Genomic DNA, 16,388 nt, shown 5'->3' with positions numbered 1-16,388 from the left:
CTCATTGTTCAATTCCCACCTATGAGTGAGAATATGCGGTGTTTGGTTTTTTGTTCTTGCGATAGTTTACTGAGAATGATGATTTCCAATTTCATCCATGTCCCTACAAAGGACGTGAACTCATCATTTTTTATGGCTGCATAGTATTCCATGGTGTATATGTGCCACATTTTCTTAATCCAGTCTATCATTGTTGGACATTTGGGTTGGTTCCAAGTCTTTGCTATTGTGAATAATGCGGCAATAAACATACGTGTGCATGTGTCTTTATAGCAGCATGATTTATAGTCCTTTGGGTATATACCCAGTAATGGGATGGCTGGGTCGAATGGAATTTCTAGTTCTAGATCCCTGAGGAATCGCCACACTGACTTCCACAAGGGTTGAACTAGTTTACAGTCCCACCAACAGTGTAAAAGTGTTCCTATTTCTCCACATCCTCTCCAGCACCTGTTGTTTCCTGACTTTTTAATGATTGCCATTCTAACTGGTGTGAGATGGTATCTCATTGTGGTTTTGATTTGCATTTCTCTGATGGCCAGTGATGGTGAGCATTTTTTCATGTGTTTTTTGGCTGCATAAATGTCTTCTTTTGAGAAGTGTCTGTTCATGTCCTTTGCCCACTTTTTGATGGGGTTGTTTGTTTTTTTCTTGTAAATTTGTTGGAGTTCATTGTAGATTCTGGATATTAGCCCTTTGTCAGATGAGTAGGTTGTGAAAATTTTCTCCCATTTTGTAGGTTGCCTGTTCACTCTGATGGTAGTTTCCTTTGCTGTGCAGAAGCTCTTTAGTTTAATTAGATCCCATTTGTCAATTTTGGCTTTTGTTGCCATTGCTTTTGGAGTTTTAGACATGAAGTCCTTGCCCATGCCTATGTCCTGAATGGTATTGCCTAGGTTTTCTTCTAGGGTTTTTATGGTTTTAGGTCTAACATTTAAGTCTTTAATCCATCTTGAATTAATTTTTGTATAAGGTGTAAGGAATGGATCCAGTTTCAGCTTTCTACATATGGCTAGCCAGTTTTCCCAGCACCATTTATTAAATAGGGAATCCTTTCCCCATTTCTTGTTTTTGTCAGGTTTGTCAAAGATCAGATAGTTGTAGATATGTGGCATTATTTCTGAGGGCTCTGTTCTGTTCCATTGATCTATATCTCTGTTTTGGTACCAGTACCATGCTGTTTTGGTTACTGTAGCCTTGTAGTATAGTTTGAAGTCAGGTAGCGTGATGCCTCCAGCTTTGTTCTTTTGGCTTAGGATTGACTTGGCGATGCGGGCTCTTTTTTGGTTCCATATGAACTTTAAAGTAGTTTTTTCCAATTCTGTGAAGAAAGTCATTGGTAACTTGATGGGGATGGCATTGAATCTGTAAATTACCTTGGGAAGGATGGCCATTTTCATGATATTGATTCTTCCTACCCATGAGCATGGAATGTTCTTCCATTTGTTTGTATCCTCTTTTATTTCCTTGAGCAGTGGTTTGTAGTTCTCCTTGAAGAGGTCCTTCACATCCCTTGTAAGTTGGATTCCTAGGTATTTTATTCTCTTTGAAGCAATTGTGAATGGGAGTTCACTCATGATTTGGCTCTCTGTTTGACTGTTATTGATGTATAAGAATGCTTGTGATTTTTGTACATTGATTTTGTATCCTGAGACTTTGCTGAAGTTGCTTATCAGCTTAAGGAGATTTTGGGCTGAGACAATGGGGTTTTCTAGATATACTATCATGTCATCTGCAAACAGGGACAATTTGACTTCCTCTTTTCCTAATTGAATACCCTTTATTTCCTTCTCCTGCCTAATTGCCCTGGCCAGAACTTCCAACACTATGTTGAATAGAAGTGGTGAGAGAGGGCATCCCTGTCTTGTGCCAGTTTTCAAAGGGAATGCTTCCAGTTTTTGCCCATTCAGTATGATATTGGCTGTGTGTTTGTCATAAATAGCTCTTATTATTTTGAGATACGTCCCATCAATACCTAATTTATTGAGAGTTTTTAGCATGAAGGGTTGTTGAATTTTGTCAAAGGCCTTTTCTGCATCTATTGAGATAATCATGTGGTTTTTGACTTTGGTTCTGTTTATATGCTGGATTACATTTATTGATTTGCGTATATTGAACCAGCCTTGCATCCCAGGGATGAAGCCCACTTGATCATGGTGGATAAGCTTTTTGATGTGCTGCTGGATTCTGTTTGCCAGTATTTTATTGAGGATTTTTGCATCAATGTTCATCAAGGATATTGGTCTAAAATTCTCTTTTTTTGTTGTGTCTCTGCCAGGCTTTGGTATCAGGATGATGCTGGCCTCATAAAATGAGTTAGGGAGGATTCCCTCTTTTTCTATTGATTGGAATAGTTTCAGAAGGAATGGTACCAGCTCCTCCTTGTACCTCTGGTAGAATTCGGCTGTGAACCCATCTGGTCCTGGACTTTTTTTGGTTGGTAAGCTATCGATTATTGCCACAATTTCAGCTCCTGTTATTGGTCTATTCAGAGATTCAACTTCTTCCTGGTTTAGTCTTGGGAGGGTGTATGTGTTGAGGAATTTATCCATTTCTTCTAGATTTTCTAGTTTATTTGCGTAGAGGTGTTTGTAATATTCTCTGATGGTAGTTTGTATTTCTGTGGGATCAGTGGTGATATCCCCTTTATCATTTTTTATTGCATCTATTTGATTCTTCTCTCTTTTTTTCTTTATTAATCTTGCTTGCGGTCTATCAATTTTGTTGATCCTCTCAAAAAACCAGCTCCTGGATTCATTGATTTTTTGAAGGGTTTTTTGTGTCTCTATTTCCTTCAGTTCTGCTCTGATTTTAGTTATTTCTTGCCTTCTGCTAGCTTTTGAATGTGTTTGCTCTTGCTTTTCTAGTTCTTTTAATTGTGATGTTAGGGTGTCAATTTTGGATCTTTCCTGCTTTCTCTTGTGGGCATTTAGTGCTATAAATTTCCCTCTACACACTGCTTTGAATGCATCCCAGAGATTCTGGTATGTTGTGTCTTGGTTCTCGTTGGTTTCAAAGAACATCTTTATTTCTGCCTTCATTTCGTTATGTACCCAGTAGTCATTCAGGAGCAGGTTGTTCAGTTTCCACGTAGTTGAGCGGTTTTGAGTGAGATTCTTAATCCTGAGTTCTAGCTTGATTGCACTGTGATCTGAGAGATAGTTTGTTATAATTTCTGTTCTTTTACATTTATTGAGGAGAGCTTTACTTCCAAGTATATGGTCAATTTTGGAATAGGTGTGGTGTGGTGCTGAAAAAAATGTATAGTCTGTTGATTTGGGGTGGAGAGTTCTGTAGATGTCTATTAGGTCTGCTTGGTGCAGAGCTGAGTTCAATTCCTGGGTATCCTTGTGGATTTTCTGTCTCGTTGATCTGTCTAATGTTGACAGTGGGGTGTTAAAGTCTCCCATTATTAATGTTTGGGAGTCTAAGTCTCTTTGTAGGTCACTCAGGACTTGCTTTATGAATCTGGGTGCTCCTGTATTGGATGCATATATATTTAGGATAGTTAGCTCTTCTTGTTGAATTAATCCCTTTACCATTATGTAATGGCCTTCTTTGTCTCTTTTGATCTTTGTTGGTTTAAAGTCTGTTTTATCAGAGACTAGGATTGCAACCCCTGCCTTTTTTTGTTTTCCATTTGCTTGGTAGATCTTCCTCCATCCTTTTATTTTGAGCCTATGTGTGTCTCTGCACGTGAGATGGGTTTCTTGAATACAGCACACTGATGGGTCTTGAGTCTTTATCCAATTTGCCAGTCTGTGTCTTTTAATTGGAGCATTTAGTCCATTTACATTTAAAGTTAATATTGTTATGTGTGAATCTGATCCTGTCATTATGATGTTAGCTGGTTATTTTTCTCGTTAGTTGATGCAGTCCCTTCCTAGTCTCGATGGTCTTTACAATTCGGTATGATTTTGCAGTGGCTGGTACCGGTTGTGCCTTTCCATGTTTAGCGCTTCCTTCAGGAGCTCTTTTAGGGCAGGCCTGGTGGTGACAAAATCTCTTAGCATTTGCTTGTCTGTAAAGTATTTTATTTCTCCTTCACTTATGAAGCTTAGTTTGGCAGGATATGAAATTCTGGGTTGAAAATTCTTTTCTTTAAGAATGTTGAATATTGGCCCCCACTCTCTTCTGGCTTGTAGGGTTTCTGCCGAGAGATCCGCTGTTAGTCTGATGGGCTTCCCTTTGATGGTAACCCGACCTTTCTCTCTGGCTGCCCTTAACATTTTTTCCTTCATTTCAACTTTGGTGAATCTGACAATTATGTGTCTTGGAGTTGCTCTTCTCGAGGAGTATCTCTGTGGCGTTCTCTGTATTTCCTGAATCTGAATGTTGGCCTGCCTTGCTAGATTGGGGAAGTTCTCCTGGATAATATCCTGCAGAGTGTTTTCCAACTTGTTTCCATTCTCCCCGTCACTTTCAGGTACGCCAATCAGACGTAGATTTGGTCTTTTCACATAGTCCCACATTTCTTGGAGGCTTTGCTCATTTCTTTTTATTCTTTTTTCTCTAAACTTCCCTTCTCGCTTCATTTCATTCATTTCATCTTCCAGGGCTGATACCCTTTCTTCCATTTGATCGCATCGGCTCCTGAGGCTTCTGCATTCTTCACGTAGTTCTCAAGCCTTGGTTTTCAGCTCCATCAGCTCCTTTAAGCACTTCTCTGTATTGGTTATTCTAGTTATACATTCTTCTAAATTTTTTTCAAAGTTTTCAACTTCTTTGCCTTTGGTTTGAATATCCTCCCGTAGCTCGGAGTAATTTGATCGTCTGAAGCCTTCTTCTCTCAGCTCGTCAAAGTCATTCTCCGTCCAGCTTTGTTCCGTTGCTGGTGAGGAACTGCGTTCCTTTGGAGGAGGAGAGGTGCTCTGCATTTTAGAGTTTCCAGTTTTTCTGCTCTGTTTTTTCCCCATCTTTGTGGTTTTATCTACTTTTGGTCTTTGATGATGGTGATGTACAGATGGGTTTTTGGTGTGGATGTCCTTTCTGCTAGTTTTCCTTCTAACAGACAGGACCCTCAGCTGCAGGTCTGTTGGAGTACCTGGCCGGCCGTGTGAGGTGTCAGTCTGCCCCTGCTGGGGGGTGCCTCCCAGTTAGGCTGCTCGGGGGTCAGGGGTCAGGGACCCACTTGAGGAGGCAGTCAGCCCGTTCTCAGATCTCCAGCTGCGTGCTGGGAGAACCACTGCTCTCCTCAAAGCTGTCAGACAGGGACATTTAAGTCTGCAGAGGTTACTGCTGTCTTTTTGTTTGTCTGTGCCCTGCCCCCAGAGGTGGAGCCTACAGAGGCAGGCAGGCCTCCTTGAGCTGTGGTGGGCTCCACCCAGTTCAAGCTTCCAGGCTGCTTTGTTTACCTAAGCGAGCCTGGGCAATGGCGGGCGCCCCTCCCCCAGCCTCGCTGCCGACTTGCTGTTTGGTCTCTGACTGCTGTGCTAGCAATCAGCGAGACTCCGTGAGCGTAGGACCCTCTGAGCCAGGTGCGGGCTATACTCTCCTGGGGCACCGTTTCCTAAGCCCGTGGGAAAAACACAGTATTTGGGTGGGAGTGGCCCGACTTTCCAGGTGCCGTCTGTCACCCCTGGAAAGGGAACTCCCTGACCCCTTGCACTTCCCTAGTGAGGCAATGCCTCGCCCCTGCTTCGGCTGGCGCACGGTGCACTCACCCACTGACCTGCGCCCACTGTCTGGCACTCCCTAGTGAGATGAACACGGTACCTCAGATGGAAATGCAGAAATCACCCGTCTTCTGCGTCGCTGGCACTGGGAGCTGTAGACCGGAGCTGTTCCTATTCGGCCATCTTGCAATTTCCTTCCCACATTTTCTTTATCCAGTCTATCACCGATGGGCATTTGGGTTGATTCTATGTCTTTGCTATTGTGCCTAGAGCTTCAGTGAACATACGTGCACCTGTATCTTTATAACAGAATGATTTATAATCCTTTGGGTATACACCCAGTAATGGGATTGCTGGGTCAAATGGTATTTCTGGTTCTAGGTATTTGAGGAATTGCTGCACTGTCTTCCATAATGGTTGAACTAATTTACATTCCTACCAATAGTTTAAAAGCATTCCTATTTCTCCACAGCCTCGCCAGCATCTGTTGTTTGACTTTTTAATACTTGCCACTCTGACTAGCATAAGATGGTATCTAATTGTGGTTTTGACTTGCATTTCTCTAGTGATCAGTGATGTTGAGCTTTTCTTCATATGTTTGTTGGCCACATAAATGTCTTCTTTTGAGAATTGTCTGTTTATGTCCTTTGCTCACTTTTTAATGAGTTTTTTTTTCTTGTTAATTTAAGTTCCTTGTAGATTCTGGATATTAGACTTTTGTCAGATGGAGAGATTGCAAAAATTTTCTCCTTTTCTGTAGGTTGCCTGTTCACTCTGATGATAGTTTCTTCTGCTGTGGAAACTATCATCTTCTTTGGTTTAATTAGATCCCATTTGTCAATTTTTGCATTTGTTGCATTTTTTTTTGACGTTTTTATAATGAAATCTTTGCCCATGCCTATGTTCTGAATGGCATTGCCTATATTTTCTTCTAGGGTTTTTATAGTTTTGGGTTTTACATTGAAGTCTTTAATCCATCTTGAGTTAATTTTTGTATAAGGTGTAAGGAAGGGGTCCAGTTTCAATTTTCTGCACATGGCTAGCCAGTTCTCCCAGCATCATTTATTACACAGGGAATCACTTCCCCATTGCTTGTTTTTGTCAGGTTTGTCGAAGATCAGATGGTTGTAGATGTGCGGTCTTATTTCTGAGTCCTCTATTCTCTTCTATTGGTCTATGTGTTTGTTTTTGTACCAGTATCATGCTGTTTCGGTTACTGTAGCCTTATAACATAGTTTGAAAGCTGGGTAGTGTGATGCCTCTGGCTTTATTCTTTTTGCTTAGGATTGTCTTGGTTATATGGGCTCTTTTATGGTTCCATATGAATTTTAAAGTAGTTTTTTCTAATTCTGTGGAGAATGTCAATGGTAGTTTAATGGGAATAGCATTGAATCTATTAACTACTTTGGGCAGTATGGCCATTTTCATGATATTGATTCTTCCTATCCATGAGCATGGAATGTTTTCCATTTGTTTCGGTCATCTCTAATTTCTTTGAGGAGTGTTTTTTAGTTCTCCTTGAAGAAGTCCTTCACTTCCCTTGTTAGCTGTATTCCTAGGTATTTTATTCTCTTTGTAGCAAGTATTAATGGGATTCATTCATGATTTGGCTCTCCACTTGTCTGCTGTTGGTGTATAGGAATGCCTGTAATTTTTGCACATTGATTTTGTATCCTGAGACTTTGCTGAAGTTGCTTATCAGCTTAAGAAGCTTTTGGATTGAGATTATGCGGTTTTCTAGATACAGGATCATGTCATCTGCAAACAGAGACAGTTTGACTTCCTCTCTTCCTACGTGAATACTCTTTATTTCTTTCTCTTGCCTGATTGACCTGGCCTGAACTTCCAACACTATGTTGAACAGGAGCTGTGAGAAAGGGCATCCTTGTCTTGTGCTGGTTTTCAAGAGGGAATGCTTCCAGCTTTTGCCCATTCAGTATGATATTGGCTGTGGGTTTGTCATACACAGCTTTTATTATTTTGAGGTATGTCCCATCAATACCTAGTTTATTGAGTTTTAACTGTGAAGAAATGTTGAATTTTATCAAAGACATTTTCTGTGTCTATGGAGATAATCATGTGATTTTTGTCTTTAGTTCTGTTTATGTGATGAATTGCATTTATTGATTTGCATATGTTGAACCAGCCTTGCATGCCAGGGATGAAGCCAACTTGATCATGCTGGATAAGCTTTTTGATGTGCTGCTCATTTGGTTTGCCAATATTTTATTGAGATTTTCACATCGATGTTCATCAGGGATATTGGCCTGAAGTTTTCTCTTTTTGTTCATCTCTGCCAGGTTTTGGTATCAGGATGATTCTGGCCTCATAAAATGAGTTAGGGAGGAGTCTCTCCATTTCAATTGTTTGAAACAGTTTCAGAAGAAATGGTACCAGCTCCTCTTTGTACCTGGTAGAATTCTGGTAGAATTCAGCCGTTAAGTCCATCTTGTCCTGGGCTTTTCTGATTGGTAGGCTATTTATTACTGCCTCAATTTCAGAACTCATCATTGGTCTATTCAGGAATTCAATTTCTTCCTGGTTCAGTCTTGGGAGGGTGTATATGTCCAGGAATTTATCCATTCTTTCTAAATTTTCTAGTTTATTTGCATAGAGGTGTTTATCATATTCTCTGATGGTTGTCTGAATTTCTGTGGGGTCAATGCTGATATCCCCTTTATCATTTTTTTATTGTGTCTATTTGATTCTTTTCTTCATTAGTCTAGCTAGCAGTCTATTTTATTAATTTTTTTAAAAAACCAGCTCCTGTATTTGTTGATGCTCTGAAGGACTTTCTGTGTCTCTATCTCCTTTAGTTCCGCCCTGATCTTGGTTATTTCTTGTCTTTTGCTAGCTTTTGGGTTTGTTTGCTCTTGGTTCTCTAGTTCTTTTAGTTGTGATGTTAGGATGTCAATTTGAGATCTTTCTAGCTTTTTGAGATGGGCGTTTAGTGCTATAAACTTCCCTCTTAATACTACTTTAGCTGCATCCCAGAGATTCTGGTACATTGTCACTTTGTTCTCATTGGTTCCAAAGAACTTCTTGATTTCTGCCTTAATTTCATTATTTACCCAGGAGTCATCCAGGAGCAGGCTGTTCACTTCCCATGTAGTTGTGTGATTTTGCGCAAGTTTCTTGAGTTCTAATTTGATTTTGCTGTGGTCTGAGAGACTGTTATGATTTCAATTCTTTTGCATTTGCTGAGAAGTGTTTTACTTGCAATTATGTGATTGATTTTAGAGTAAGTGTCATGTGGCACTGAGAAGAATGTATATTCTGTTTTTGCATGGAGAGTTATGTAGACATTTATCAGGTCCACTTGATCCAGAACTGATATTGAGGTCCTGAATATCTTTGTTAATTTTCTATCTCAATGATCTAATATTGACAGTGGGGTGTTAAAGTCTCCCACTATTATTGTGTGGGAGTCTAAGTCTCTTTGTAGGTCTCTAAGAACTTGTTTTATAAATCTGGGTGCCCCTGTATTAGGTACACATATATTTAGGATAGTTAGCGCTTCTTGTTGAATTGAACTCTTTATTATTATGTAATGTCCTTCTTTGTCTTTTTTGATCTTAGTTCGTTTAAAGTCTGTCTTGTCAGAAACTAAGATTGTAACCCCTGCTTTTTTCCACTTTGCATTTGCTTGGTAAATTTTCCTCGGGCCTTTATTTCAAGCTTATGCATGTCTTTGCACATGAGATGGTCTCTTGAATACAGCACATGAATGGGTCTTGACTACTGACCCAGCTTGCCATTCTGTGTCTTTTAATTGGAGCATTTAGCATAGCTTCTTCTTGATGGCCAATTTCTAATGAGCTCTCCTAGGCATTTACAGTATATTTGCTTATTCACCAACTGCTAAATATTAATCTGCATACATGCTAAGGGAAGATTTTCATCTGGGCCCAAAGACTCAAAAAGTTCTGAAAGCAATCAGGCTGTGAGATGATCATTCCAATTTTGTATTAAAAATGCCAAGTGCGTACAGTGGGGAAGGAATAATGGGGGACTGTAAGCTTATTATAGGCAGGGAGGCACATCAGTGTGTTTTCAACTCCTAGCAGTGCCTGGCACATTGTAAGTTCTCAGTTAGTGTTTGCAAATGACTACCTGGGATATTATTAGACACAAAAATAGTGGGGAAGAGAATGCCACGAGTACATGCGATGAAGGCTTGGCAGTATGAAACTCAATTCGATAGAACTTCCCACTTCTGAATTCAGTGAAGGAATGAATACATTTTCCTCAATATTTTGGTCCAGTTCCAGGGCTTGCTTTTTGCTTTTTGTTTTAAAAACACTTTCATTTTACTAGAGACACCAAGGGTGGTCAAGAATAATTCTTTACATGATAGGAAAAGATGACAGCAAGAGGTTTATAGACATTTTTGTAGCTCACTGAGGCAGCAAATGCACCATACAGGGAGTTGGAAATCTCAGGTCTCAGCCTTGCCACTGCCATTATCAGTGTGATATTTGGGTTGCCGCTAAGCCTCTTATGCTTCCATTTAGCACCTGGAAAATAGGAAAGGTGCACTCTTCGATTGCCAGGGTCCTTCAGGTCTAATTTTCTGTCTGTCGGGTTCTCATTGCTGGACTACTTCATCTTGCCCCTTGAAGAAACATGAATATTATAGTCCTCCACTAGACTAAGGCAGATTCATTCTGTCCTCAAAAAATAAGACATATCACATGCTTGGCATGGGGAACAATGGCGAAAACAGACATTACTTCTGGAAAGCATCATGGCGTTCATATTCTACTCTAGAAGAACCTCAGAGAGTAAAGCCCAATCTTATAGAGATAAGTCAGAGCCTCAACTCAGAAATAACTACAATTAGCACCCATTCCTTCCCACCTTCTTCAACTCCCTATAGCCTGTCCCACTATATTCTTAGGCCTTTGCCAATGAATTCTTTTATTAAATTCAAGTGAGGTCCCAGGTGATTCTGAATATTTATCATAACATAATGATTTATTTGTTGTCTCTCTTCTAAGGTTAAACTTAGAGGACAGCTGACAGTATCTTTTCCTCAGCAGAGTTTTTCAGACTCCTTAATTGATCACAGTGTTCATTCTACTGGACAGTTCCCAGCAACTCTACAGAGGATGATGAGATAGCATGATGAAATTTTAACCTCTTCATCTTCATTTTTCTTTCTTGTTCCTTCCCTATTCCCTTAGCCTTAATGTGCTCCCAGAAGGCCACCCCTCCTCCTGGTTTCCGTGTGCACACAGCATACAAAGTTGGTTTCTCAAAAGAGATGGGAAAGAAGAATCTACTTCCAAAATGTTTTTTTCTCCTTTACTTCCTAGCTATCACAAAATCCAAATACTATAACTTTTGCAGCCCACACCCCCTCAGCATTGGTATTTTTTCATTAGTCCTTTTTTTCTAAAATATCCTGTGCCTGGAAGAATCAAGAATTTCCCTCTTGAGGGTGGGACTTAATAGCTGAGTAAAGAGCTCAGTAAATCCTTTCTCACACAAAATAATAATAAAATTGGGCAAAATCATTCAAAATAACAATCTCTGGACTCTGGAAATTGACTAAAGGCATACAAAAAAATCAAGTATTTATTTTATCTTATTTTTATTTTTTATTTTATTTTTTGAGACGGAGTTTCGCTGTTGTTGCCCAGGTTGGAGTGCAACGGCGCGATCTTGGCTCACTGCAACCTCCACCTCTTGGGTTCAAGCGATTCTCATGACTCGGCCTCCTGAGTAGCTGGCATTACAGGCATGTGCCACTATGCCCGGCTATTTTTGTATTTTTAGTAAAGACGGGGTTTCTCCACGTTGGTCAGGTTGGTCTCGAACCCCCGACCTCAGGTGATTCGCCCGCCTCGGCCTCCCAAAGTGCTGGGATTACAGGCGTAAGCCAGTGTGCCCAGCCCAGTATATATATATGTGTGTGTGTGTGTGTGTGTGTGTATTTATTTATTTTTTTAATGAGCCTTAGGAAGAACAGTTGGAGTCTATGGTGTTTCAGCCTATTGATGCTTCCATCTCCCTCCCCCCACCACCTCATGGCAAAACAGCTCTAAGAGGGCAGAGTAGGCAGTGGGCAAGGCCACATACATGCTCGGGAAAAACTGGAGAGGACCCTAGCTATCTATTCATTCCCGCACAAGCAGAAAACAAAATCCAGGCTAGAACTCTAAGCTGCCTGAACCTCGAACTGTCATTCAGCCCACACACACAGGTCCATCAGCAAATAGTCAGTTTGTCTTGTAAGAAATACTAAGGGTAGTCCTTCAGGCTGAAAGAAAATGACACCAAACAGTAACTAGAATCCACACAAAGAAATAAAGAACACTGGTAAAGGTAACTATGTAGGTAAATACCAGAAACAATATAAAAATATTTATCTTTCTTTTTTGTTCCTGTAATTGATTCAAAAAACAACTTCATAAAATAATTATAAAACTGTGTTGCTGAGCTTATAACTTATGAAGATGTAATATATGTGGCAATATTATCACAAAGGAGTAGGCAAAGAATGGAAAAATGTTAATGCAAAGTTGCTTTATTTGTTAAGTTAGTATTAATTTGAAGTGGATTACTTCAAGTTAAATATATATTAAGTTCCCTAGAGCAACCACTAAGAAAATAACTCCTCAAAAAAGTATTTTTAAAAATCCAAATTAATTAAAATGTTACACTAGAGAATATCTATTTAACACAAAAAAAGGTAGTAAGGGAGGAACAGAGGACCAAAAAATAACAAAAGAGACATAAGAAATAAATAGCAAAGTGGCAGACATAAATCCAGTTATGTAAATAATTATATTAGATATAAATGGATTAAGCATACCAATGAAAGGGAGAGATTGTCAGACTATTTTTAAAAATCAAATATATGTTGCCTACAAAGGACACACTTTATATTCAAGGACACAAATAAGTTAAAAGTACAAAGATTGAAGACAATATGCCATACAAACAAAAAACATAATCTGCACATTGAAGACACCTGGAATGGCTCTATGAAATAGACTTAAGACAAAACTGTTCATAGAGAAAAAAGAAAAAGAGTTTAAAATTACAAAAGGGCACATTTATCAGAAATATATATCTATTATAAACATATAAGCACCTAACAACAGAAACCAAAATATGTGAAGCAAAAACTGATGGAATTGAAGTAGAAGATGACAATTCAACAGTAACAGAAACATCAATACCTGATTCTCCACCAGTCAGTGTAATAAACCATATTAACAAAGGACAAAACTATATGATCATATCGATAGACCAAGAAAAAGCATTTGAAAAAATCTAATGCTCATTCAAGATAAAAGCTCTCAACAAACTAGGAATAGAAGGGAACTTCCTCTACCTGATAAAGGGTATCTACAAAAACCCTACAGTCAATATCACACTTAATGGTGAAAAACTGGTGTTTCCCACCCTCTCCCCACCCCCACCTTAGATCAGGAACAAGACAAGAATGTCTGTTCACATCACTTTTATTCCACATTGTAGTGGATGTTCTAGCCAGTGCAATCATGCAAGAAAAATAAATAAATGGCATCCCTATTGGAAAGAAAAAAATAAAGCTCTTTTTATTCACAGATGACATAATCCTGTATGTAAAAAGTTCTAAAGAATCCACCTGCTCCCCAAAAAGCCCACTGAACTAATAAATAATTTCATTTAGGTCAATGACATAAGACCAATATTTTTAAAACTTAATTTCTATATACCAGAAAATAATCTGAAATGAAATCAAAAAATAATTATATTTGTAGTAGCACCAAAAAGAATCAAATACATAGGAATACATTTCATAAAAGTGCAAGACTTACATAATAAAAACCACAATATCTTTCTGAAAATAATTAAAGAATAAATATACATTTTATGTTTGTAGATTGGAAGACTTAATGAGGATAACAGTCCTCCAAAACGGATCTCTAGATTCAATTTAATACCCATCAAAATTCCAGCAGAATTTTTTTTGGACAAAAATTAATAAACTCACTCTAAAATTTACATGGGAATACCAAGGACCCAGAAGCACCAAAATAATTTTGAAAAGAAGGAAAAAATTGGAGCATTCACTGTACATGATTTCAATACTTACTATAAAGGTACATTAATTAAGACAGTGTTACTTTGGAATGACAGGCATATAGATCAATGGAACAGAACTAAGCGCCCAGAAAGAACTCTCATATTTATGATCACCTGGCTTTTGACAAAGGTGCCAAGGTAACTTGATGGGGAAATATTGTCTTTCCAGAAAACTGTGCAGGGAAATATCTGATATCCATATGGCCACATGCAAAAATATTAATTTAAACCTTCACCTCATACTATGCACAGAAATAGACTCAAAATAGATCACGGACCTAAATGTAAACACTAAAATTTTGAAACTTTTAGAAAAACACAGAGGAGAAAATCATGATGATTTTGAGTAAAGAGTTCTTGGATATGACTCCAAAAGCACAATCCATAAATATGTTAAATTGAACTTAATCAAAAATTAAAATGTTTGTGCTTCAAAAGACACCATTTTAAAGAAAATGAGAAGAAAAGCCAAAGACCAAGAGAAAATATTTGCAAATCATAAATATGGCAAAATATTTGTAATCAGAAGATAGAACTCTCAAATTTTAAGACAAATGACCCAACTTAAAAAGGCAAAATACTTAATTACATTTTACCAAAGAAGATACATGAATGGCTAATAAGCACATGATAAAATGTCCAGTATCATTATTCATTCTGGAAATTCGAACTAAAACCACCACGATAATACTACTTCATAGCTACTAGTATGGCTACAATCAAAAAGTCAGATAGTAACAAATGTAGGAAAAGATGTAACAAAACAGAAACTTCAGACATTTCTAAGAGAAATGTAAAATGGTACATCCACTTTGGAAAACAGATTTTCAGTTTCTTAAAAAGTTAAACATACCCAATTGAATAAACAAAACATGGTATTTATATACAATGGAATATTATTCAACCTTAAAAAGGAATGAAATGTTACATGTTACAACATGGACAAACCTTGAAGATATTTTGATAAGTGAGATAAGCCAGACACAAAAGGACAAATATTGTGTGCTTCCACTTATATGAGGTACTGAGAATAAATTCATAGAAGCAGAGAGTAAGTAGAAGTTCTAAGGGGCTGAGGGAGAGGAGAATAGGGAGTTCTTGTTTAATAAATACAGAGTTTCAGTTTGGGATGATAAAAACATGTGGAGATGGATAGTAGTGATGACACTAAACCTAAAAAGGGCTAAAATGATAAGTTTTATGTGATGTATATTTTACCACAACAAAAATACAATAAAAAGTTATACAAATTTATATATGACTCAGCAATTTCACTCCTAAGTATTTACCCAAGAGAAATGGAAAGCATATCTGAAAACTTTTACACTAATATCCATAGAAACATTGTTCTTAGTAATCAAAATGGAAACTATCAACTGTTCATCAACTGAATAAAATGTGATATATGTGCATCTCTATCTATATAGATCTTTCACTCTACACACACATACACGCACACACACACACAAGAATACTCTTCACCAATAAAAAGGTGAGGAAACAAATGAATAAACTCCAAAAATATAATGCTAAGTGAAAAGGCCAGATTCAAAAGACAACATATTTTATGATTTATTAATTTAATGTATTAAATTGAGACAGAAAGCAGATTACTGGTTGCCTAGGGCTGTGGGTGGCAACTAGAATAAACTGCAATGAGCATAGGAGATATTTTTGGAGTGATGGAAATGTTCTAAAACTGAACTGCAGTGATGGTTGTAAGGCTCTGCAAATAAATATATTGAAACTTATTGAATTGGCCAGGGATGGTGGCTCATGCCCATAATGCCAACATTGTGGGAGGCTGAGGTGAGAGGATCACCTGTGCCCAGCAATTTGAGACCAGCCTGGGCAACACAGTGAGACCCCATCTCTACAAAAAATTAAAAAATTAGCCAGATGTGATGGTATTTATGTGTGGTCACAGCTACTCAAGAGGCTAAGGTGGGAGGATTGCTTGAGCTCAGATGGCAGAAAGGCTGCAGTGAGACCCTATCTCAAACAAAAACAAAAAATAAAATCTCACGGAACTGTATATTTAAAAGGATGAATTTTGTAATATGTAAATTCTACCTCAATAAAGATGTTTAAAAATAATTTTCCCATTGTCAGGCACATAACTCCCACTGACTTTTTAAAATAACAACTTTATTGAAATACAGTTCACATATCATACAGTAACCTATTTAAAGAGCACAATTCAATGGTTCACTAGCTTTTGGAATATTCAGAGTTGTGCAACCTTTGTCATGATCAGTATCAGAATGTTTTCATCAGCTCTCCAAAAAGCTTTACACAGTACCAGTCACTCTCCCTTTCCCCCTAAGACACCCCAGCCCTAGGTAACTCTTTCCACTTCTGCCTCTACTTTTTTCCTCTATAGATTTATCTATTCTGGACATTTTGGCCACGTGAATGAAAAACCATCCCAGGATAGCAGTTCTCAACTGAGGTTGATGTTAGAATCACCTAGGGAACTTCAATAAAATACTAGCATTTGAATCTAACATCTGCAGATTCTGATGCAACTGGTTTAAGATGTAGCCTGGACATCAGAGTACTAAAACCTCCCCAGTTAAGATCTCTATTGTCAAGTTTAAACTTTAGCATGCATCAGCATTACCTGGAGGGCCTATAACAATATGAGTTGCTGGATCTTATTCTGAGGGTATCTGATTCAGTGGGTTTGAG

General features: G+C 38.2%; 1 protein-coding gene across 1 annotated transcript in view; it reads right to left on the bottom strand.

Moving 5' to 3' along the window:
* RYR3 (ryanodine receptor 3) overlaps positions 1-16,388 on the bottom strand; it is a 566,641-nt gene that overhangs the window by 290,538 nt on the left and 259,715 nt on the right. The gene's annotated exons all lie outside the window — the stretch shown is intronic.

Source organism: Pongo pygmaeus, chromosome 16, assembly GCF_028885625.2.
Source record: "Pongo pygmaeus isolate AG05252 chromosome 16, NHGRI_mPonPyg2-v2.0_pri, whole genome shotgun sequence".
Classification (NCBI taxonomy): Eukaryota; Metazoa; Chordata; class Mammalia; order Primates; family Hominidae; genus Pongo; species Pongo pygmaeus.
This window is presented reverse-complemented; position numbering and strand designations above follow the sequence as displayed.